General features: G+C 36.1%; 2 long non-coding RNA genes across 3 annotated transcripts in view; one reads left to right on the top strand and one right to left on the bottom strand.

The window, feature by feature from the left end:
* LOC149206815 (uncharacterized) overlaps window positions 1-26,557 on the top strand; it is a 256,541-nt gene that overhangs the window by 86,988 nt on the left and 142,996 nt on the right. The window lies entirely within an intron of this gene.
* Window positions 22,155-25,824, bottom strand: LOC149206818 (uncharacterized). Its single transcript, XR_016251955.1, has 6 exons — window positions 25,521-25,824; window positions 25,220-25,371; window positions 24,637-24,753; window positions 22,737-22,797; window positions 22,545-22,591; window positions 22,155-22,342 (listed from the first exon to the last, which is right to left on the bottom strand). It is a non-coding gene; the product is annotated as an uncharacterized LOC149206818 (long non-coding RNA).

Genomic DNA, 26,557 nt, shown 5'->3' with positions numbered 1-26,557 from the left:
ATAGACTCACAAATTTAAAAAACAATTTTTTAACGAGTTGAAATGGCTAGTAAACTCAAATAGACTCACAAATTTGCAAAACAAAAAAATGGGGAGTGAAAGTGTGTATGTGTGTATTCACAAATCTTTACAATGAAGGGTAAACTTTGATCTTGATAGGAACCAGTGTAGCCATATAAAAGAAATGACTAGTAAACTAAAATAGACATCAAAACCCTCATGATACATCTCACATTGCCAAGATTTAAAATATCATAACAATTAACAAAATTACTACTATTTTTAAATTATTTTCTTCCACACAAAAAATCACAGTTTTCTTTTATTGATTAAAATGATACAAAATTACATTGTGTAGATATACATCTAGTGTGTATTCCAGCATACGAGGATAGTTTACATCTCGACACCACTAAATACATCAAAACCACATATTGTTCTTTGATATAAGCATATAATGCTATCCCCATCATAAGCCAACATATATGCCAAGAATACGAGATCGATAAAAAGTCTAAATCTTTTAAAAGGCACAACTAATATTAATACAAAAATTTATAATGGCCCACGCCTTCGCTCTTGTATGAAGGCATGTGATAAAACTCATATACCATTTCATCTGTGACTTTAGAGACATTCGAGAGCCCCAGTTCCATATTCAGACCCGCTTTAGTTAGAGTGCCCATAATAGTGTTTCTTTCCTTGGGTGTCCCAACATCAGAGCCTTCCCCACATCCCACCTTAGTCAAAGTTTCAACAACCCGCATGACATTATCCTCGGGTAAACCCGCGTTCCTCCAAAAATATTCCCTCGGTTTCATTATGAAAGTGGGACCTTATCACTATGGGTTAGTGGAAATTTGATCGACTCTTTAGAAACCCCTTGAACCATCGAAGTTGGAGGAAGCTCTGATTCCCTCCATGGCTTCTTGGAGGGAGGAAGTCCACATTGTTCCACTAAATTCCCATATTTATGGCATTGCCAACATCTAAAAGGCACCCCTTCGAAGTCAAAAAATTGCATGCGGGCCATTACAACCCCAATATCCATTTCATCTATCAACTCTTCTCTTAGATCAATGTTAAAAAGACTGCACGCCATTGATCCATCACCTGTTTCCAGACAAGACATGTCAACTTTCAAGAAATAGAGCAAGGAGTTCCCAATATCCTGAAGGATTTTGGGACTCCAATACTGAGAGGGAAGGCCCGAAAGATGAACCAAAATGAGGATAGCATCCATTCGCTCTCTGTTCACATCAAAGAGAAGAGTCCATTTTCTGAAAACCACTGGAATCAAATCCACCTCAAGATTGTAACTTTAGTTGGAACCATCCTTTTGCTAGCAAACATACCTCAGGGGTTTTCTGAATACGTTGGATTAGGGTACATTCCACCCACTATGACCGAAAAGGTTTTGAAATTGAATTTGCGACCTCCTCACACAAACCCACCACCAGCTTTTCGACCAACTCCAAAACTTGTTCCATCATAACGTCCTCCCTAGATTCATCTTTGGGCGCTCACTCCGCATCCTCAAACATTTTCTCTTATTTCTCTTACTATCTGCCACTTTTGCTCCTCGAGAAGTTGAAATCCCCCATTTTTCGAACCACCACAATGGACGTTTACAAGCTTGACTAGACTTGTTGAAGTGATAACTTTGTCTACACCATCTGACTCCAACAACGCATTGAAAAAACTGCTTACACCCAGTGCCACCCCCCTTAAAGATACATTCTTGGCTGCAAAAGGAGGAACGATTTGTATGAAGTCTTCCTCAATAAACCCTTGAGAGGAGGAAAAGGTGTTAAGAATTTCAAAACCACCAAATGAGAAGGGGGATGAATGGAAAAGCCCATCCATGGGGAGCTGGCTATGGAAAGGCACCACACAATTGGTAATAGGAGAGAATAAAGGCACTCACTGAGCCCAGGCTGTGGCCTGGGAGACATCCTCCCTAGGTCCATGATCTTGATTCAGGTCCCACTCCCACCCCACGCTTAAAGAAACAATAGTCTTTAGCATTCAAGTTTTCAATTCTTTCTATCTAGTTTTCTCATTGTCCCAATTTGATATGGCTTCTTAAAAACTTATGATTTGTTATTCCTACCCACATTTGCATTTGATCATAGGTATTTGTTGGATAGTTTTCTTAGAATATGTATTTTACCATCAACGTTACAAGTGCTTAAATGAAATCGTACTAAATTAGCTTGATTGAATGTTCTTATTTAATATTCATGCAAACTATTGTGATACTCAATGCAGGTCATATACATTGATGTTAAGAAAATGAGCTCAGTTGGTTATAGGAAGATTGTTTGTTTCGTTATATATTGTGGATCTCGATCTGGTTTTGGTAATGGCAAGTCCCGTGTATGCGTCACCATGTTGGATGGTGGTGAAGATGTCTTGTCAGTATTTTCCCAATTTTTTGGGGATTCATTTATTTAAAATGCTAGTTGGTGTATCTAGTTTTGAAAGAAAATGAACAACTAAGCTACATTATTACTCTGAGGCAACAAATTTCAAATAATAATGATCTCCCTTATAATTGCGAAAGGCTTCTTATTTCAACATAAGGTGGAGGATTGCTGGACAGCCAATCCTCTAAGGGTTATGGTGTGGAAGATAAATAGTCAAAGGAGTCCAAGATACGTTAGAAGATGAATCCAATAGTCATAAGAATGTATTATAAATGTACATCTACGTTAATAGTAAAACGAAATTCACTGTTTTATCCTTCATATCTCTTCACATTCCATGTGGGTCTAACATGGTATCAGAGCCGCCTCCTCCTCCCTGGGCACAACTATTCGAAATCTACAACCCTTTACTCTGTGGTTAAGTGTTTCCGATTGTTGGATAGATTGAATGGAAAAAAAAGAACTTCCTCCGAGGCTAGGTTAATCATTTGGCAATATTCATCTTGGCCTTTGGTAGTCTTCACTGTGAGACTAGGGTTTAAAGTCCGTTCTCCTTGATTACGCTAAAACAATCAGGGTTTCTTGCTCGCTAAACCACAGGTGTCGAATTTTGGGAGTTCATCTCCCTCAGAAGATATGGTAAGGTGTAAAATTGTTCGGTTTTCTCCCTCGAAATTCAACAGATAATCGTGGTCCTATAAATGTTTCCAGAAAGTCACTTCGCTTCCCATGACTTATGCGGCCATTAATTCCCTTCCGGAATATAAGCCAATTGTTGTAGTGGCTGCAAAACCCTCCAAAATTTTGGCCTGTATCCAAAATTCAGAGCCTTCCTTGGTTTTCCCCTAATGGTTGCAAACACTCGGGCTCATTCCTTGAGCTCATATCGAGTCTTTACACCCCTTTTTCTTGATTGACCACTGGTCATCTTTTGGCATGTTGATTGCTATGTCATGCTTGCGAGTTTGTTCTGGCAATTTTGAAGGTTCGTTTTTGTGTGCATGAGTTGTTTTCACTTTGTGAACGTCAGTCATTCTCACACACAAAGTTGCAAGCACTGTCACGCAAGTGTGGTCGCGGTCGTTCCGAGATCTATCTCAAGTGACACACTTTTCACTCTTAACCTTAAGTCAGTCTCAATGAGCACATGTTTGTCTTGTTGGTTTGAGGTGTCTTATCATCGAGTCATCCTAAGTGTGTGATCACAATGTCATGTATGCACAAGTTCACTTTCTCTCACACTTAGCGATTTTTCCTAAAAATCTGTCGATCGGACAACCCTCCATCAATTGCATCCCGACTGAGCTACATTTCGTAGTCTCAGCTCTCAGTGACCCTGCTCTGCTGCCCAGAACTGCGCAAAGCTTGAGGCTGTCCTCCGGGGCAGCCTACACTGCACAATCCTGGAAGTGAGCATGCTAACTAACTCCGAGAACTACGCGAAAGTTGTCCCAAATTCCGACCCAATTTGTGCTTCTCGCAAGATCACTCATCAAGCCTCCCTCTGGTCTACCAGAAAACCTAAACTGCACTGTGACCTGAGGTTGCACTGTTCCCCAAAACTACGCAGAAGTTTCCCAGCTACCTGCCCTGCACTGTCTGTAGAAACTGCGCAGTCATGTGAGTTAGGCCTGTGCTGCCTATCACTGCACTATTCCAAGGAATTGTGCAGATTTGACTAGCAGTTACCCCTATTGGCTTGCCCTTCTCCCCCTCTGAAAATTGCGCAGTTTTGACTGGCTCTCTCCCTGCTGCCCCGCTCTGCACTCATCCCGGAAACTTTGCAACAACTTCCTGTCCGACACTGTCTCTCAAAAATGCCCAGTTATGACCAGCAGCTCCCCGCAACCCGATCTAGCCTTGCTCTGGAAAATTGCGCATAAATGTCTGCCAGTACCTCCTGTTGCCCGCTCTGTCTCCCTCCTGAAAATTGCGCAGATTCTCAGCTGGACCCTCGGGTGACATGCCCAATCCTCATCTTGGAAACCACGCTGAATTTCCCAGCAGTTCCTCCCGACACCCTGCCTTGCTTCCTCCTAGGAACTGCACAGTTCTGCCCACCTGGGTTCTACCTTGCAGCTGTCACTGTTGTCTCGGATTGTGCAAATCCGCCTCCTAGTGACATCTGCGCAGTTTTTCCCGACAGTGCTCCGGAGCCTATCATCCCGGCTTGAGTTGTGCTCTGCGCAGTTTCAGTGCCTTGTCCTCCCTCTCAGGCACCTGCACCCGAAACGAAAAACAATGCACCATGCTAGACTAGGAGATTTTTGGATTTGATGTCGTCTCGTCATGAGCGTTTGCAGGAACAGGTACATTGATGTAACATGGCTCGGCGCCGAACAGGATGAGGAAGGAGCGCATGCTAGAAGACTTGCTCGCAGTTGAACGAACGTAAGAAGCACATCGAGCAGCAAGCCAAAGGGACAAATACATGTGCACCATCAAGCAAAGACCAAGACCATCGAAGACCCCGTGCATCTTGCCATGCGAAGGTGAAGACATGATGCACCGATATCACACCCATCACTCAACATCATAGCAGTTCGACGCGGGCACCACAGTCAACCAGTACATGACAACCGTGTCATGTCGAGCTGTGTCATGAGTTGTTTCGGCCACATCCCTACTATGGGCCATACTTTTTGTAATCAAATGTCATGTAATGTGAAAGTCCAAGAGATGCACATATGAAGTTTAAGAATCATGTAAGTCGAAAATTCACAGGAAGTCAAACAGTCATGAGGGAAGTCGAAGAGTCACAAGGGTCAGTTATCCCCCTTGGCTATATATACCCCCTCATTGTATAAGCAAAGGAATTTTCACCTTGGCTCCTCCCACATAGCCTTGAGAGTCTGTAGTATGTTCTTTGAGGAGCGAGGAGTGGCTCTAATGTCCCACTACTGGGGCTAGTGATGTATGGTGTACAAATGTGTCTTGGAACTTTTTCTTAATTCAGAAGCCTCTCTCAGGCCAACACGTTTTCACGCATGTTTTGTATCTATTTGTAAGGCTATTTTTTAAACATTTGTAATGCATGTTTTCTTAACCTATACTAAGATAGTTGAACTACTTCAGTTATTTTAGTACTTACATTGTTGAAGATGTGTTGTATTGTTTATCACTGTTGTCTCGTCCGTGTGGACTACTCCGTTGGACATTAGACAGACCATCCTTCTGTTTTCTTGGTTATAACGACCATCACCCATGTGTGGACTACTCCGCTGGACGGTGTACGCATTTTCCCTTGTACTTCGGTTTTAATGACTACGTCATCCGCTGTGGACTACTCCACTGGATGCTAGACAGACCCTTTTTGTTTCTCGTGTGTCTCTCCCTGGGTGGTACTACTGCCTCTCATCTAGAGGCTCACTTTTACCCTCTCCCTTATAGTAATAGAACCCAAAAACAAAGTCACATTACGCACTCACCAGGCACTCACCTCGCTTTCTTGAAGTTACAAGCATAACACTCTCGTGTGTTGAACAACAAGAGCTAAGGATTGATGTAGTGGTTGATGAGAAGGATACATTCCTAGGCAAGTACATCATGAAGACATCGAAGAAGATGAAGGCTACCCCCAACGACAGAATGATGAAGAAGAAGAACCTCAAGAAGAACCTCAAGAAGAACCAGAGGAGAAAACAAGAATAGAAGAAAAGACTCCATCCAGATATGTTCAGAAGAACCATCCAGAATCTCAGATTATGGGGCAGAAAGAAGCAGGTGTACAAACAAGAAGAACAGTTGCAGAAGCTTCAAGCTATTTGGCATTACTCTCCTCTACTGAACCACAAAATGTGAAAGAGGCATGCAAAGATGAATGTTGGGTGAAAGCAATGGATGAAGAACTTGTGTAGATCAAAAAGAACAACACTTGGGAGCTGGTTCCTAGACCAAAAGATAAGAATGTTATCGGGACAAAATGGGTCTTCAAAAACAAATTGAATGAAAATGGAGAAGTAATTAGAAAGAAAGCCAGACTTGTTTGTAAAGGGTATGCGCAGCAAGAAGGAATAGACTTTGAAGAAACCTTTGCTCCTGTTGCAAGACTTGAGGCCATCCGAATGTTCCTTGCTCTCTCAAGTTTTCAAAACTTCAAAGTATTTCAAATGGACGTGAAATTAGCCTTTCTGAATGGAGACTTGGAAGAAAAAGTGTACATTGAACAGCCAGATGGGTTCATTCTTGGAAATGATCCAAATCTTGTATGCAGATTGAAAAAGGCTCTCTATGGTCTCAAACAAGCTCCAAGGGCTTGGTACTACCGTTTGGACAAATATCTTCATCAACAAGGCTTTTCAAAAGGATCGACAGATAGCAATTTTTATATAAAAGTTGAAAATGACAAATTGCTAATACTTGTTGTGTATGTAGATGACATTATTTTTGGGAGCAATGAAGAAGCTATGAGTCAAAACTTTGCCTTGGTCATGCAGAAAGAATTTGAAATGTCCTTGCTAGGAGAACTAACATATTTCCTTGGTTTGCAAATCCAACAAAAAGAAGGAGGAATCTTTTTATCTCAAACCAAGTATCTCAAACAGATTTTGAAGAAATATGGTATGGAAGATGCAAAACCAGTATGTACACCCATGGTCACAGGATGTAGCCTCAGTGCAAATGATGAATCTGCAGCAGTACATCAACCAACCTACAGATCTATGATTGGAAGTTTACTTTATTTGACAGGTACCCGCCCAGACATCATGCATGCAGTTGGAATAGTTGGAAGATTTCAGGCAAATCCGAAGGAGACTCATCTTCAGGCAGTGAAGAGAATTTTCAAATATCTTCAAGGGACTCAAAATTATGGCTTATGGTATCCTAGAGATACAGATCTTACACTTCATGCTTATACAGATGCAGATTGGGCCGGAAGCGTGGATGACAGGAAAAGCACAAGTGGTGGTGCGTTCTTTATGGGTTCCAGACTGGTATCTTGGTTCAGCAAGAAACAGAGTTCGATTGCCTTGTCTACAGCTGAAGCGGAATATGTTGCTGCTGCATCTTGTTGCACCCAACTCCTTTGGATGATGCAGAATTTGCAGGATTTTCAAATCACTTGTACACCACCAATCCCCATCTTATGTGATAACACAAGTGCAATCAACATCTCAAAGAATCCTGTTATGCATTCAAAAACCAAGCACATACCAATCAAGTATCATTTTCTCCGGGAACAAGTGCTTGAACAGAAGGTCAAGTTGGAGTATGTTCCTTCTAAGGAACAAGTTGCTGATATTCTCACCAAACCATTGCCCAGGGACACTTTTGAATACCTCAGGCAAAAGCTGGGGGTTGTTGATGCATCATCTTATTGCTGAACCTCTTCTGATTGATGGTACAGGTTCAGGGGGAGCATATAATGCATTGTTGGCATTATGGAGGATGTGCAGAAGGAGATCTTGGAAGTAGCTGCAATATGTCTCTATCTCTTTCATGGTGGATTATGGTTCTTCGTTGCAGATCTGGTTCATATTCAGGGGGAGCATGTTCTTAGGGGGAGCATAACCCTTTGCCCTTGATGTCAAAGGGGAGAATGAAGCTGAAGCTTTGAGGTTGCCATCAAGTCCAAAGGGGGAGATTGTTGGCATTATGGCTAAAGTGTTGTCCTTGATGGCAACCCATTCAGGTGATAGATCACAGTACTTCAAGTCAGCAGCAGAGATTGATGATCAGCTATCAAATATTGAAGAAAATAAGGGGTACGGGGGGGGGGGGGTGAATCAGTATTATCTAATTCTTTTAATAAATCTTCTTTATTTGTTCTTTGAATTATTTTTGCATGTCAGTACCTTAAAATAATGAGCATGAACAAAAGAAAACAGATAGTCACACCAAAGAACACAAGATGTAAGGTGGAAACCCAATGTGGGTGAAAACCACCTGCTGCAATATGTCTCTATCTTCTTTCAAATTAGAAACTCCTTTTACAATGGTTTTGTACTGATGCAATCCTTTACCAGCACGCAGGCTGCAACCTGCAGAGAGCTACAATTCTCTCTCTCGTTTTCCAGTCTCTCCTGGAAGGGAGCTACAACCCCCTACTTCTTTTCTTACAAGGACCACTTTCATAAATTTTCAAACTGGATCCATAAGCATCAAATAATCATCAAGTATAAGAGAATCACCCAGTCAACTGTAGTAACCAGATCAACAATAATAGGACCAAACCCAGAACACAACAATGATAAACAAAGATTTTAAGAGAAGTAAGCACCCTGCTCAACTGCTCGCCTGCTTACGTAAGCACCCTGCTCAACTGCTGGCCTGCTTACAGTACTCACCCTGCTCAACTGCTTGCCTGCTTACAGTACGCACCCTGCTCAATTGCTAGCCTGCTTATGTACGCACCCTGCTCAACTGCTAGCCTGCGTACCTCGCTCTGAGTCAATTGAACTGCCTGCGGACCTCCGCACCTGCAACCCTTCTGTGCCTGCGTACCTCCGCACCTGCAACCCTTCTGTGCCTGCGTACCGGCGCACCTGCGACCCTTCTGTGCCTGTGTACCGGCGCACCTGAAACCCTTCTGTGCCTGTGTATCGGCGCACCTGAAACCCTTCTGTGCCTGCGTACCGGCGCACCTGAAACGCTTCGTTCCTGCGTATGTACGCACTTTTCTCTAACTGTACCTGCGTACCTTCGGGCATAGATGATTTCAAGACTTTAGAAATAACCTAGACAGTCAGATCTACAGATCTGAACATGCGCCAAAGAGATCTCGGTCCATCAGTAGATTCGCCTTCTTTAGATCTAGACCAGATCTAGCTCTCATAAGATATTCAACCAAAAACATGCTCAAGCCAAATGATCTCCTTTGCTTTATATAGGAAAGCTCTTCCTTAAAACATGGATCAATACCACGAGCCGACACCATAATAACACAATACCGTCGGCTAAATACCAAGAGTAAAACATAAGAAAACCCCACATGTGAATTTCTTTTCCTTGAAATGTGTGCACTGGGGGTACGCACCTCCTGAACGGCTGACCTGCGGGTATGTACGCACTTTATGTAACACCGAACTGCGTGTACGCACCTTATGTAAGGTGTACCTGCGTACCCCTTATTTTCTTCAATATTTGATAGCTGATCATCAATCTCTGCTGCTGACTTGAAGTACAGTGATCTATCACCTGAATGGGTTGCCATCAAGGACAACACTTTAGCCATAATGCCAACAATCTCCCCCTTTGGACTTGATGGCAACCTCAAACTTCAGCTTCATTCTCCCCCTTTGACATCAAGGGCAAAGGGTTATGCTCCCCCTAAGAACATGCTCCCCCTGAATATGAACCAGATCTCCATAATCCACCATGAAAGAGATAGAGACATATTGCAGCTACTTCCAAGATCTCCTTCTGCACATCCTCCATAATGCCAACAATGCATTATATGCTCCCCCTGAACCTGTACCATCAATCAAAAGAGGTTCAGCAATAAGATGATGCATCAACAACCCCCAACTTTTGCCTGAGGTATTCAAAAGTGTCCCTGGGCAATGGTTTGGTGAGAATATTAGCAACTTGTTCCTTAGAAGGAACATACTCCAACTTGACCTTCTGTTCAAGCACTTGTTCCGGGAGAAAATGATACTTGATTGGTATGTGCTTGGTTTTTTAATGCATAACAGGATTCTTTGAGATGCTGATTGCACTTGTGTTATCACATAAGATGGGGATTGGTGGTGTACAAGTGATTTGAAAATCCTGCAAAGTCTGCATCATCCAAAGGAGTTGGGTGCAACAAGATGCAGCAGTAACATATTCCGCTTCAGCTGTAGACAAGGCAATCGAACTCTGTTTCTTGCTGAACCAAGATACCAGTCTGGAACCCATAAAGAACGCACCACCACTTGTGCTTTTCCTGTCATCCACGCTTCCGGCCCAATCTGCATCTGTATAAGCATGAAGTGTAAGATCTGTATCTCTAGGATACCATAAGCCATAATTTTGAGTCCCTTGAAGATATTTGAAAATTCTCTTCACTGCTTGAAGATGAGTCTCCTTCGGATTCAAGGAAAATTTTAAGGATGGAAAATTTTCTTGAAGTTTAAAAACATTGGCGAATCTCACTAATCCCTAATATGAAAATTATAAATTTTTATTGATATATTTGTAAAATTAATCAAATTTATAATTATTTTATATATAGTATCTCTATAATGTTGGCGATTTTTAAGGTAAAATAATTTTATATTCTAAAATTTGGGCGAATCGTCTTTTATAAAATTGGAAATTGGCGAATCTTTTTTGTGGAAAAATCATGGAAAATTAGCCCACTGGGCGAACATTAGCCCATAAAATTTTCCATGTTCGGATTTGCCTGAAATCTTCCAACTATTCTAACTGCATGCATGATGTCTGGTCGAGTACCTGTCAAATAAAGTAAACTTCCAATCATAGATATGTAGGTTGGTTGATGTACTGCTGTAGATTCATCATTTGCACTGAGGCTACATCCTGTGACCATGGGTGTACATACTGGTTTTGCATCTTCCATACCATATTTCTTCAAAATCTGTTTGAGATACTTGGTTTGAGATAAAAAGATTCCTCCTTCTTTTTGTTGAATTTGCAAACCAAGGAAATATGTCAGTTCTCCTAGCAAGGACATTTCAAATTCTTTCTGCATGACCAAGGCAAAGTTTTGACTCATAGCTTCTTCATTGCTCCCAAAAATAATGTCATCTACATGCACAACAAGTATTAGCAATTTGTCATTTTCAACTTTTATATAAAGATTTCTATCTGCTGATCCTTTTGAAAAGCCTTGTTGATGAAGATATTTGTCCAAACGGTAGTACCAAGCCCTTGGAGCTTGTTTGAGACCATAGAGAGCCTTTTTCAATCTGCATACAAGATTTGGATCATTTCCAAGAATGAACCCATCTGGCTGTTCAATGTACACTTCTTCTTCCAAGTCTCCATTCAGAAAGGCTGATTTCACGTCCATTTGAAATACTTTGAAGTTTTGAAAACTTGAGAGAGCAAGGAACATTCGGATGGCCTCAAGTCTTGCAACAGGAGCAAAGGTTTCTTCAAAGTCTATTCCTTCTTGCTGCGCATACCCTTTATAAACAAGTCTGGCTTTGTTTCTAATTACTTCTCCATTTTCATTCAATTTGTTTTTGAAGACCCATTTTGTCCCGATAACATTCTTATCTTTTGGTCTAGGAACCAGCTCCCAAGTGTTGTTCTTTTCGATTTGCTCAAGTTCTTCATCCATTGCTTTCACCCAACATTCATCTTTACATGCCTCTTTTACATTTTGTGGTTCAGTAGAGGAGAGTAATGCCAAATAGCTTGAAGCTTCTGCAACTGTTCTTCTTGTTTGTACACCTGCTTCTTTCTGCCCCATAATCTGAGATTCTGGATGGTTCTTCTGAACATATCTGGATGGAGTCTTTTCTTCTATTCTTGTTTGCTCCTCTGGTTCTTCTTGAGGTTCTTCTTCTTCATGATGTACTTGCCTAGGAATGTATCCCTTCTCATCAACCACTAAATCAATGCTGTCAACAATTCTGCCAAGTCTTTTATTGTAGCATTTTATGCACAGGGACAGGAAAATCTATGGTACATTGACAGTGGATGTTCGAAGCATATGACAGGTGATAAAGAAAAACTTGAGTCTTATTCTACTCTAGAAAAGGGAAAGAAAGTCTCTTTTGGGAATGATACTCCTGCAACTATAAAAGGAAAGGGCATTGCTCAGTTAAAAGAAAAGGTCAAGGCTGGAAATGTTTTGTATGCTGATGGATTGAAGCATAATCTTCTAAGTGTCAGCCAGATGTGTGATCAAAGAACCGAGGTTATATTCAGATCAAATGGATGTCTTGTTCGTGATCTTGATACAGGTAAAACAGTGATCAAAGGCAAAAGAACTCCAAATAATTTGTACATATTTGAAGAAGGACAACAACAATGCTATTACACGCAGGTCAGTGTTACATAAAGTGCGTACATACCCGCAGTTATCCCGTTCAAGAGGTGCGTACCCCCAGTGCACACATTTCAAGGCAAAGAAATTCACATGTGGGGTTTTCTTATGTTTTACTCTTGGTATTTAGCCGACGGTATTGTGTTATTATGGTGTCGGCTCGTGGTATTGATCCATGTTTTAAGGAAGAGTTTTCCTATATAAAGCAAAGGAGATCATTTGGCTTGAGCATGTTTTTGGTTGAATATCTTATGAGGGCTAGATCTGGTCTAGATCTAAAGAAGGCGAATCTACTGATGGACCGAGATCTCTTCGGCGCATGTTCAGATCTGTAGATCTGACTGTCTGGGTTATTTCTGAAGTCTTGAAATCATCTATGCCCAAAGGTACGCAGGCACAGTGAGAGAAAAGTGCGTACATACGCAGGAACGAAGCGTTTCAGGTGCGCCGGTACGCAGGCACAGAAGGGTTTCAGGTGCGCCGGTACGCAGGCACAGAAGGGTTTCAGGTGCGCCGGTACGCAGGCACAGAAGGGTTGCAGGTGCGCCGGTACGCAGGCACAGAAGGGGTGCAGGTGCGGAGGTCCGTAGGTAGTTCAATGGACTCAGAGCGAGGTACGCAGGCTAGCAGTTGAGCAGGGTGCGTACTGTAAGCAGGCAAGCAGTTGAGCAGGGTGAGTACTGTAAGCAGGCCAGCAGTTGAGCAGGGTGCTTACATAAGCAGGCGAGCAGTTGAGCAGGGTGCTTACTTCTCTTAAAATCTTTGTTTATCATTGTTGTGTTCTGGGTTTGGTCCTATTATTGTTGATCTGGTTACTACAGTTGACTGGGTGATTCTCTTATACTTGATGATTATTTGATGCTTATGGATCCAGTTTGAAAATTCATGAAAAGTGGTCATTGTAAGAAAAGAAGTAGGGGGTTGTAGCTCCCTTCCAGGAGAGACTGGAAAACGAGAGAGAGAGTTGTAGCTCTCTGCAGGTTGCAGCCTGCGTACTGGTAAAGGACTGCACCAGTACAAAACCATTGTAAAAGGATTTTCTAATTTGAAAGAAGATAGAGACATATTGCAGCAGGTGGTTTTCACCCACATTGGGTTTCCACCTTACATCTTGTGTTCTTTGGTGTGACTATCTGTTTTCTTTTGTTCATGCTCATTATTTTATGGTACTAACATGCAAAAACAATTCAAAGAACAAATAAAGAAGATTTATTAAAAGAATTAAATAATACTGATTCACCCCCCCTCTCAGTATTATTTCCAACATTTACCTCATAACCTATTTGGAAATGAAGTTTATTTGCAGTTTGAAGGATAGAGAAGGGAATTCTATTTCTTACTTGTTTGAATTGTTTTATTGAAATATTTGATCGACTTTATCATACATTTTTTGGGTATATGTTGAAGTTTATTTGCAGTTTTAAGGATAAAGAAGGGTAAGTTATATATTTCTTGTTCGAATTGTTTTATTATAAAAGTTGATTCACTTTATCATACACTTTTTTGGTATGGAGGCTTGTTTTGTATCAGTGGTTGCCAATAAGTAGATATTTGTAAAGACATTAACTTAAAAGAGCTAGTGAAGGTATTCATTGGAAATACTATATCTAGGGGTAGAGAGTTCTGACTATTTTGACAATGTGAACGTCAAGATTCCAGAAACTCATTGGAAAGCATTTGCTGCCTTTCCTCAATTGTGGGATGGAATTCTGTATTTAGCTTTGAGTGGAAAAACCATTCTTTTGAGGGGGAGATCTTGGGCACCATTAAGGAGGGTATACAAGTTAAGCTAGGAAAAGATACAAGTTGAAGAGGGCATACATTCTAGCTACTAACAATGAATCTTGCTAGAAAGAAACTGGAGGATGGTTGTACTTGAAGTGATTATAAACATCCAAAAGAAATCATCTTTTCACTTGGTTTTGTGTTTGAGAGGTGGAATGCATATCTTTGTCGAAACTCTAATTGGGAAGACAATTACTATTGACGTTGAGATTTCAGATACCATGAACAAGGCCAAAATTCAAGGCAAGGATGGAATTCCTTGAGATCATCAAAGATTGTTCTTTGTTGGGAAAGCAATGTGAAGATGATAGTAGAACTCTGGTTGATTATGGCCGATAATGACAGTTAGGGGAATCTGCAATGCTTCTTTTCCTTCATTTTTGAGGGGGTATGCAGATTTTTGTGAAGACATTCATTGATAGGAGTATTACAGTTGACGCTAAGAGCTTCCACAATATTGATATAGTGGAGGCCAAATTTCAAGATGAGGGAATTCCTGTAGATATGCGAAGGTTGGTCCTCTGTTAGGAATCATTTTGGAAGGATGCATTTGGTCCTTTGTGGTGGGTTTCAGAAGTTGTATGGCAAGTGATGTTGGGAATCATAAATTTTTAGTTGGGGTTGTAATTCGTTAAGAACTATGGTTTGTTTTAGTACTTAGCTAATTTTCAAATGTAAATTTGGTTTAATATTTATCTAATTTTGTAATATAAGTTTGGTTTTAAATTTTGAAGGTCATTGCTATTATCTAGTGATCCGTTGAAATAAATTATTATGCCTTCTCATGTAGAATACGTGTTTTTCCTCTTGGAAAACTCTAGTTGCATACTATCAAATTCATGAAAAACTTGTTTTATGCTTTTAATGATGCGTAATGTATTTTTATTTTTTATTTTTTAAATTTATCTAAATAGATAATATGCTTCTCGATGTGTGGACTTGTTTTATGTTTTCAATGATGCCAAATGCATTTTTTAATTTATATAAATAGATAATATGCTTCTCAATGTGTTCGTGTGGTATGCTATATTTTTAGGAGGCTAAATTTCAAGATAAATAGGGAATTCCTTTAGGTCAACGAAGGTTGATCCTTTTTGGGAGCAACTTGAACATCGTATGAGTTTCGCAGGTTAAATTATTCATAAGAAATCGACTGCCCACCTTGTTCTTTGTTGCATTGTGGTATGCAAATAATCTAAGGCGTCTATCAAATTAGTTGATTGTTTGACTTATACCGTTGTCTTTAGTTACTCGGTTGATGGTATCCGTGTTGATGGATTTATGTAAATGATTAAGCCCTTTGTAAGATTTAGTGGTTTTATTTTAATGTAAAAAAATATTGTCCAAGAAACATTTCTAAAAATATACTAGAATGTTAGTGTGACCTAAGATTTGGTTGGATGCTTTCGCTACACATTTTTCCACTATTATTAGAGTATGTGTCTTTGATAGGCATATCCATTTCATGTAGTTTGCATATCTTTTAAAGGCATTTCGCATGAATTGAAGGCATTTAAAGTGTATGATTTCAGAGCCTATACATGATTGTAGTTTTAACTTGGGGATGTGCGATGCTAGAGAAGAATGGGCTTCGGTTTTGTTTTGTTGTTGAAGGCACTCATTATTGATTGTGGAAAACTTAGGTCTTAGACTGATGGGGCAAGGAATGTGTGTATTTCATAAAATTTCTAGTATAATTCGTATCCATTACTTTTATCTTTTAGTGAGATGGCTTTGATGGGGTTTGCAAAATATAAGATACCCCATATCTATGGGCCAACACTATCACTTTGAATTGGAGAAATTCCAGGGAACTTTATGTATTAATTTTCCAAACCTAAGAGGCCTCATATTCAATCCTTTGAGATTTAAAAAGGATAAGTTCTTAAAAGTATTAAAGTTAAATAAAATTAAGAATGGAGAGTTTGTAGGGTTGGCTAACTTTTACTTCATTTAGGTCATTAAGGTCCTTGTTATTGGAGGATGGGACATTCCACAACCTTTGGTAAGGGGTATGTCTATATAGTTCATCATAAGTTTCCTTTCATATTTCAAAGTTTGCATGACCTTTACTTTTTAAATGGAGTGCTCATTTATTTTTCTTAAAGTCATGTGTGGTTTCCTCTTGAAGGAAAACCTTGTGGGGAAAACTAAAGGATGCTTCCTCACATTCTTGTGGATGACATGAATCATAGTAAGTTGGATGTTTATGTATAACAATTTCAAGCTTACCTTGAATAAATTACGTAACTATAATATTTAGGTAGGGAAATTCAATATTTGAGAGTAAGTCAAATCTCCACTATATAGATTGATCACAATACAAAATATGACAAAGTATTTTTGTATAGGCCTATGAATAATAATAATAATAGTCTAATTTTAAAGTCATGGTCAAGCCCAAACACCAAATTGATGTATGAGATCACCTTGTTTGTGTAACAAGGGATTCGTCTTCACGTAGCAATTTGATTACTAAAGTCTTCGAAAATTTACATACTCTACCCACACTCTAGATTTCAACATGTGGCCTCATGCGAGGAAGCACATGTTCATAACCATTAGGTCGACTCATATACACCTACCCCTTTGATAGAAATCTTGTAATTGGGTAGGTTAGTGAGGCTTTAATGAATGTGATATGACTACAAAAATACTATACAACAACCGCAACGATTGCAAGGTTTCGTGTCAAACTTGTAACTCACTTCCCCGCATTTTGTAGATGACATCATCCATCTTAGTAAGACAGATGTTTATATATAACAATTTCAAGTTTGTCTTGACTAAATTACATGGAAAAAATCAATATTTGAAGGAAAGTCAAATTTCCACTATCTAGAGTGATAAGAGTACAAATGTGATACTGTATTTTTGGGAAAGGCCATACGAATATTAATAATAATATAATTTTAACGTCATGGTTAGACACCAAATTGATGTATGAGATTTCCTTGTTTGTGTAGGACCTGTCTTCACGTAGTAATTTGACTACTAAGGTCCACAAAAGTGTACATACTCTACCCCAACTCTAGATTTGAACATGTGGCCTCATATGAGGAAGCACGTGTTCATAGCCATTAGGTCGACTCATATACACCTACCATTTTGATAGAAAGCTTGCAATTGGGTAGGTTAGAGAGGCCTTAATTAATGTGATATAACTACACAAATACTATACAAAAATGATAAGGATCACAAGGTCTCGAGTCAAACTCGTAATGTGCATGTTTTATAACCATGAATATATTATGTATTTTGGATATTGTTGTTCAAAGTGCTAAATATTTAACAAATAACGCTCTTGTTATGTTGCATAATTATTGGAAGGACTTGAGAAACACCTATATGAGAGAGTTAAATTAAATTATGCAAATGAATTATATTTTTTGTTTCACTAGCCAAGCATGAGCCTAGGATGTAGTCATCCCTAAAGTTGAATAGAAGAACAATTTGCCCTCTAATGGGCTTCTATAAATAGGATTGTATGAGACTCCACTTGGTTGCGACCCTAGATGCACCTAATACCTTAAGTGGAAGCATTGCTTTGTTATTTCAAATTGTCTTTAGTTTTTATTATGTAGTCAATTTAGTAGGAGGCAAAATTTAATATAATATGGAGTATGCACAATTTTCAAATTATATTTTTCAGTGTAACGCACATGTTGGATAAAATGTCATAATACTTATTTATTTATTATACATGTGAAGAATAATTATGTCTTTGACTTTTATTATATTGATTTAATTTAATATGGTGAATGTATACTTTTATAAATTATATTGACAAAATATCATAATTATTGATTTTTTTTTTTTTAAATAAACATGGGAATAACTATCTTTCACTTTTTAGTACATTATTGATTTAATAAAAGGAAAATACTTAATTCAATATAATTTATGTACCACATTGATTGTTAACATCTCTTCAAGTGTAAAGATACTAAAGGATGGAATCACCACTTTTTCTATCTTACAATAAAGGTGAGTCAATTTATTTATAAAAATTGTTTAGTTGGTTGGATTAATATTTTCTTATTGAGTAAAATGTAGCATTTAATTCATTTTCACTATTTAAAAGTTTATTTATAAAAACGTTTTAGTTGGTTGGATTAATATTTTCTTATTGAGTAAAATGTAGCATTTAATTCATTTTCACTATTATCTTTTAAATAGGGTAAAATTTATATAGTTTATTGTTGGGATATGTTTATTTATATTTATTATAATATTCAATATTTTATTTATCACGTTTATTTTTAAATAATAATTATTTAATTATTATAATAGTTATTTATTTTTAAATATTTATTTATTACTCATAATTAATTAATTAATTAAAGTAATTAGTCATTTAATATAGTAATTATAATAATTTCTTTATTATATATCACGTTTATTATAATAATTTATTTATTTTGTTTATAGTCTGTAATTATTTATTATTTATAATTTATTATAATAATAATTTTAATATATATTAGGTTTAAATATTGATTATAATAATTTGCATTAATAATTAAAAAATCTTCTTTTTGTTTTGTGCTTGTAATTGCATTGTTATTATGAGTTCTTATTGAGTAAGGTAGTGTTTAATTCATTTTCATTGGTTTGAAATGCGATATTTTAAGCAGGTTAAATTTCATTGTTGGGAATAATTTTTTTATAATAATTACTTAATTTATAAATTATTAACAATTTTTTTTAAATATTTATTATAATAATTTATTATTTATTATGCATTATAATAACTATAATAATTTATTTATTTTTATTATAATAATTTTTCATCAGCTCCTCTTTGCTTCGAGATTATAATCTCTACTAACAGGGTCAACCACGGGAAGGTGGAAGCTAATTTGCCCCAAAAACTGTGCATTGTTGATATGGGGTTTTTAACATATCAACATGCACAATTGCTTTAATTATATCGATTTAATAACTTAAATGGTTAATGATTTCAATGGAATTTTTTTTTTTTTATTTAATTTAATACTTAAAGTATTAATAATATTAATGTATTTTTTTAACAACATGTTAATTTCTTAGCATGAATGGAAATAAATTATGATAAAAATTTATAATTAATCATATTGATATTTTTAAAAATAGTTATTAATAATATTTTTTATTTTTCTCAAGAATGAGATAAATTATATATAATAAAATGTATGTATTTTATTGCAAGTGTTACAGTTAACTTGTTAGTTTTTAAATGATAAATGCAAAAAATGCAAGAAAAGCCATTTAAAAAGAAGAAAAAGAAAAAGAAAAAAAAAAAGTTTCAAAATATTTAAAAAGTTTGAAATAGAAAAAAAATAATAATATATAATATTTTTTGAAATAATACAATGAGAAATCAATACACCAAGCACATTACAATTTCAAATTGCATACAAACATACATCATAAACCATAACATTGATAAAAACCCTTCTTACGTACACATGCAATATCAACACGAAGAAGATAAACATTTCAAATTCAAATCAAAATACATAACCAAGCATTGACAAAACACTTCAGATACATACATAAACAATTTCAAGTAAACAAACATACATATACAAATTTGAAAACAATGGACTTAGCAAACCTACATTAAATACAGTGAATAAAATTAATCACACTTACAAATCAATACACCAAGCACATTACAATTTCAAATGACACAAACATAACATTGATAAAACCACTCTTACATGCATATGCTACATCAAATACAAACAATATCAACATGACAAAGATAAGCATTACGAATTCATATACAAGTTCAAATCAATATACATAACAAACCATTGACAAAAACACTCTATATACATACATATTCAACTTCAAAGGAGTAAGCAAATCTACATTAAATACACACAATAAAATCAATACACCAAGCACATTACAATTTCAAATCACATACAAACATACAATATACATAACAAACCATTGACAAAACACTCTATATACATACATAAACAATTTCAAACAAACAAACATACATATTCAAATTCAAAGGAGTAAGCAAATCTACATTAGATACACACAATAAAACTCATCACAACTACAAATCAATACACCAAACACATTACAATTTCAAATCACATACAATATACATAACAAACCATTAACAAAACACTCTATATACACACATAAACAATTTCAAACAAACACACATGCATATAATTCAAATAAGCAAACATACATATACAAGTTCAAAGGAGTAAGCAAATCTACATTAGATACACGCAATAAAACTCATCACAACTACAATTCAATACACTAAGCACATCACAATTTCAAATCACATAAGTAAACACACATTATACAATTTAAAGCCGATACAAAATCAAACACTCAAATATGCTTATGCAATTTTAAATAAGTAAGCACACAATACATTAATTCAAACCTAGATTGTATCTACACATTCAATTCTACAAAACAAAATTCATTGCAATCACAATTACACGCAATAAAACTCATCACAACTACAAATCAATACACTAAGCACATTACAATTTAAAGTCAATACGATTTCAAATCACATACAATTTAAAGTCAATGCAATTTCAAATCACATACAATTTAAAGTCAATACAATTTCAAATCACATTACAATTTCAAGTCACATATGTAAACACACATTATACAATTCAAAGTCGATACAAAAACAAACACCCAAATATGCTTATGCAATTTTAAATAAGTAAGCACACAATACATTAATTCAAACCTAGATTATATCCACACATTCAAATCTACAAAACAACTTTCATTGCAATGACAATTGAATACAAAAAACACACATTTGCAATCACAATTACACACAGTAAAACTCATCACAACTACAAATCAATACACTAAGCACATTACAATTTAAAGTCAATGCAATTTCAAATCACATACAATTTAAAGTCAACACAATTTCAAATCACACTCCAATTTCAAATCACATAATTAAACACACATTATACAATTTAAAGTCGATACAAAAACAAACACTCAAATATGGTTATGCAATTTTAAATAAGTAAGCACACAATACATTATTTCAAACCTAGATTACATCTAGACATTCAATTCTACAAAACAAAATTCATTGCAATCACAACTCAATACAAAAAACACACCTTTGCAATCGAAATTCAATACACAAAACTCACATTACAATTTATATTTCGTGTTTAATTTCAAATCACATACAAATATCCATACAACCACTTTGGCATAAACATACAAAAATACAAATTCAAATAAGCGAACACACACCTACATTATATATACATTCAAATTTACACAACAAAATTCATTGCAAGCACAATTCAATACAACAAACACATTAGAATTTCAATTTGTGTCCAATTTCAAATCACATTCAAATATTTATACAACCATTTTGGCATAAACATAGATAATACAAATTCAAAAAAATAAACACACAACATAGGATTTAGATTCAATATTAAAATAAAACATTTTGAAAACCACAAATAGATATGCAACTTCAGAAGAATAAATACATATTACACAATTCAGAATTTTATCAATTATATATATATATATATCATCTTATTTAACTAAATAAATATATAAAATAATACCAAAGGTATCATCTTATTTAACTAAATAAATATATAAAATAATACAAAAAAACCAGAAATTTTCAAAAAGTCAATCAAAAACAAAAATAATATAAAAATGAAAATAATATGAAATAATACACAAATGGCAAAAATCCTTCAAAAAACAATAAAAATGCAAAAGTAGTATAAAAATGAAAATAATATGAATGGTTTGTGTAGTAGAGAGATATTTAGTGTTTTTTCATGCATTTGTGTAAAATTGTATAATTTCTATGTGCCCAAATTATTTTAAAATATAAAATTGATATAATTGAAGTGTAGAATTGCATGTTTTAAATATAAATGCTATAAAGTAAATGTATTGTGATATGTATGAGTTTAAGGAAAAATAATCAACCCACAAAAAACTCTACACTACTCTAAGAAGAATGGGGCCCCATCCTCCTCGAGCATTTGGAAGGAGTTAAAACTCCTTCCATTAAAAAAATCACTTTATTAATAAGTGTATGTACATAATTTTCTCACAATATTGAGAAAAGAAAATAATTACATCAATATTTCCATTGATCAAAACCATAATGAGAACACAACCATTGCTGTGAATAAATCTGCAATACAACATATAAATATTACTTTGAGTAGAACCCTAACGAAAAGCCATCTCTGTAAATAAATCTGACATACAACATATAAATACTAGGAAAAAAGCCACATGAAATATTTATTTAATGGAGTATAATGAAAATTTTGTATTTCCTCTTTTATATGTATCTCTTCTATTATATACTCAAATAGTGAAAATGAACGTACCTTCATTGGTATTTTTCAGAAAGCCATTCCTGTAAATGTAAATAAATCTGCCACACAACATATAAATATTAGGAAAAAAAACACATGAAAAAATGAAATATTTTTAATGAAGTATATTGCAAATTTTGTATTTCCTCTTGCACATATATCTCTTCTATTATATATTCAAATAATGAAAATGGTGGTACCTACGTTGATACTTTTCAGAAAGTATAAGTAAACCCTTATTTAGGAGCAACTCTTGTAAGCAAACCTGAAATTAGAAAAGAAATATAAAAAAACAGAGCAACTTTTGTAAGCAAAACTACCATTAAAAAAGAAATATAGAAAAACAAAATGCACAATATTCTTTTTCCATATAAAAATGATAGCTATAATTTATATAAAAATTTAAATTAATTTATTTAATTTTAATAATATAATTAATATGAATACTAATAAAATAAAAAATAAAATAAAAATTCAGAGCCATTGACCATCTCTCCTGGAAATCAATCCATCAGTACAAATTGCAAATGGTGATTTCATATATACACACACATATATATAGGTGGCCATTTGGTTCTACTAAATAGATGATTACACCTAAGCTCATCCTGGAATGAATCGATGATTCCATAGTGTTGCACTAACCTAACCTTAGACAATAATAGTTCATGGATTGGATTGGGTTGGGGTGTCAAGCAGCCTGGAAAAAACCTAATGATAACCCACCCTGATCACACAACACAATTGCTCAATATTTCGTTCATTCACTTAAAAGCTCAAAAATACCACAAAAAGAAAGAAGCCGAACACACAGCACAAAGTAATATCCAAAAAAGACCCCAAAAACAGGGCTGTGAGAAGTCAAGCAAAAAGTCAGAGATGCACAGGGCTGTGAGAAGTCCAGCAAAAAGTCAGAGATGCTTGAATTGATGGGGATAAACTGGTTAAGGTAGAGCCAGAGACATGCGTACACAGGTGGGCGGATTGGAGAAATTAAATCTAATTGAAATCACATCAGGTTGTTGCAATTATTGAGGAGGAATGACAGCCTTAAATCCATTAAACACGGTTATCGCTAAAACCATGGGTTAAACTGATAAATAAAGAAGAGCTGCTATACAGGAAAACCACACACTAAACTAATACACAGCAGCAGATTAAACCCAAGAAGCCATCCAAAAAGCCATTGATGCTTGAATTCGCAGGGGATAAATTGGTGACGCTAGAGCTGGAGACCGATTGAAGTAGTAATGAAGGAAAAATTAAATCTAATATAACTGATTGAGGAGGAGGAAGCAGAGCGTTAAAAATGGCCACATCAAGGGTAAAATTAATTATTGAGGAGGAAACAGAGGCCATCAAAGGTAAAAGAGGTGAGGTAAAATTAAATCATCAAGGGTAAAATTAATTATTGAGGAGGAAACAGAGCCCATCAAGGGTAAAAGAGGTGAGGTAAAATTAAATCATCAAGGGTAAAATTAATTATTGAGGAGGAAACAGAGCCCCATCAAGGGTAAAAGAGGTGAGGTAAAATTAAATTATTGTGGAGGAAACAGAGCCTTAAATCCATGGCTAATGCACACGGCACAAAAGTAAATTAAATTTATTGAGGAAGAAACAGAGCCTTAAATCCATGGCAGCTGATGCACACGGCACAATACACACCATGTTATGGCAAAAATCCTCAGGTTAAAGAAAAGAAATACACAGTGAGTTATACCAACAACCTAAACGAAACAAATACACAGTGAGTTATACCAACAACCAAACCACGGGTTAAACGAACAAAGAACACAAAACACAACAAGTTATATGAAAACAATATGGGTTAAACTTATAATAAAGAAGAGGTTAAACCCCACAAACTAAACTAAACTAATACACAGCAGAGATTAAAGCCAAATACAGAGCTATGAGAAGTCTTTCAAAAAGCCAGTGACAAATTCGCAGGGGATAAATTGGTGAAGCTAGAGCCAGAGACAAAGGTGCACAGGCCGATTGAAACAATGAAGGAAACATTAAATCTAATAGAAATTACTGAGGAGGAAGCATAGCCTTCAATTAGCCAGGTTTAAACTAATCATACAGGGCCATCTCTACATACCTGGAATTGGGATTCGATCTCATTTCTTCAGCGAGCCTGTAGGCTTTGAACAGCAACAACGTGAACCACCTCTTTCCTTCTTTCATTCATTTCTCAACCACGTCGACAACCTCTTTCCTGCTTTCATCCATTAGCCCGTAAAGATTGTTAAATAATATACAATGCATAATAATGAAATGGAATTAGTAGCAGAGACACTGAAATTCTGAAATTAAATAGAATTTGACTCTGCCATACCATTTCTGAGAGACAATTGAACCAAAACCTATTCTCATCTCCATGAACCAAAAACTATTATACCGCAAAACCACAAATTAAACAAATACACCGTAGATTTAACCCAACCCAAACACGAGGCTATGAGAAGTCATGCAAAAAGCTAGGGATGCTTGGCATGGCGATAAACTGCTTAAGCCAGAGCCGTACACAGGCCGATTGAAGCAACGAAGGCGAAATTAAATCTGATTGAAATGGTGGACAAATCAGGTTGAAATGATTGATGAGGACGCAGAGCCTTCAATCCCACAAAAATGGGTAACGCTGCACCATTTTTAGGAGAGATGCAGGCTATATATATATATACCTGGAATTGGGATTAGTGATTTTATTTCTTCAGTTAAGTAGGCTTTGAACAGTGCCAACGTCAACGATCTTTTCCGTCATTAATTTCCCTGCAACAACGTCAACCCTTCATTCATTCCTGGCGTAGATTGTTCAGTAATTTACAATTTTACACTGCACAAAAAAAATACAAGGTAATGAAATGGAATTAGTTCTGTCAACAGAGCAGAGATGAACATAAATCCTCAAATTAAATATAATTTGATTCAGCAGAGCAGAGATGAACACAGAAATACTCAAATTAAATATATTTGGATTCATACTATTTCTGAGAAATAATTAATTAATCTCCATGCGCCAATTGATTTCCATGAAACAGCTCAGAGCCAATGTCCGAGAGACAATTGATTTCCATGAAACGGCTCCACTGCCCTGCCCTGCCCTGCTCTTGTCTCCGCTTCACTCCAGCCTCCTCCTCCTCCTCTATCCCACACATATACATACAAAGACACAGAGACAGACATGACTGACTCAAACTCGACCTAAACACAAATAGACCCAGACTCAAACCACAGACTCAGACAGCCCAACAACACAAGCATACTAGACTGGATACGGAGGAGGGAGGAAAATGCTGGAAAACTGATAAAGACTTAATATGTATATATATATATAGGGATTCCCTTCAACGGCTATGACCGCCTCTACTTCCACTAGAACCGTCTACCAGTTATCGATAGACAAAATCCCTGCTCTCCTCTCTTCAATTCAGATTTCGCGCTTCTTTAAATTTCAATTCTTGGGCTTTTTCTTTTTTTTCCAAAAAAAGACAGAAGGGTTGATTTGATGTTTTTTTGCTTTTTAAATGTCCAATTCTTGGCTTTCTATTTTAAAAAAATGATGCTTTCTATTTTTAAAAGGATGGGTTGATGCTTTTTGGGTCCAGGTTGGTTGGATGTTGTTTTGGTGCATTTTCCATACACGTTTTTGTTTTGGTTTTCAATTTATATGCTTTTCCAACTGAAATGGCAATCAAACAAATGCACATTTTTGCCAACAATAATACACATTTTTGCTAATAATAGGGTTTCAATTCATGTTTTTACAGGTTTTTTACTTTTATTTTTCGTTAGGCAAGATTAATTCAGCGTTGGAGTTAATTTTCTTTTTAAAATTATGTTTACTACATAGATGTTTCTAGTAGGGTATTCCAAAGCTTGTGGATTCAAGAGTTTGACAAATACACTGAGTTGTTGATTTTTAGTTTTATATAATAACTATATGAAATTCACTGGGTACTAATATCATTTTATATTTTAAATTGTCAAGCAATATGTACTTAAGGTAGGTAGTATCTCGA

Source organism: Pinus tabuliformis, chromosome 1_2 (genome assembly GCF_031772625.1).
Source record: "Pinus tabuliformis cultivar Carrire ecotype Pingquan chromosome 1_2, CPIR1, whole genome shotgun sequence".
NCBI lineage: Eukaryota > Viridiplantae > Streptophyta > Pinopsida > Pinales > Pinaceae > Pinus > Pinus tabuliformis.
Note: the sequence above shows the minus strand (reverse complement) of the source record. Positions and strands in the feature narration are given on the sequence as shown.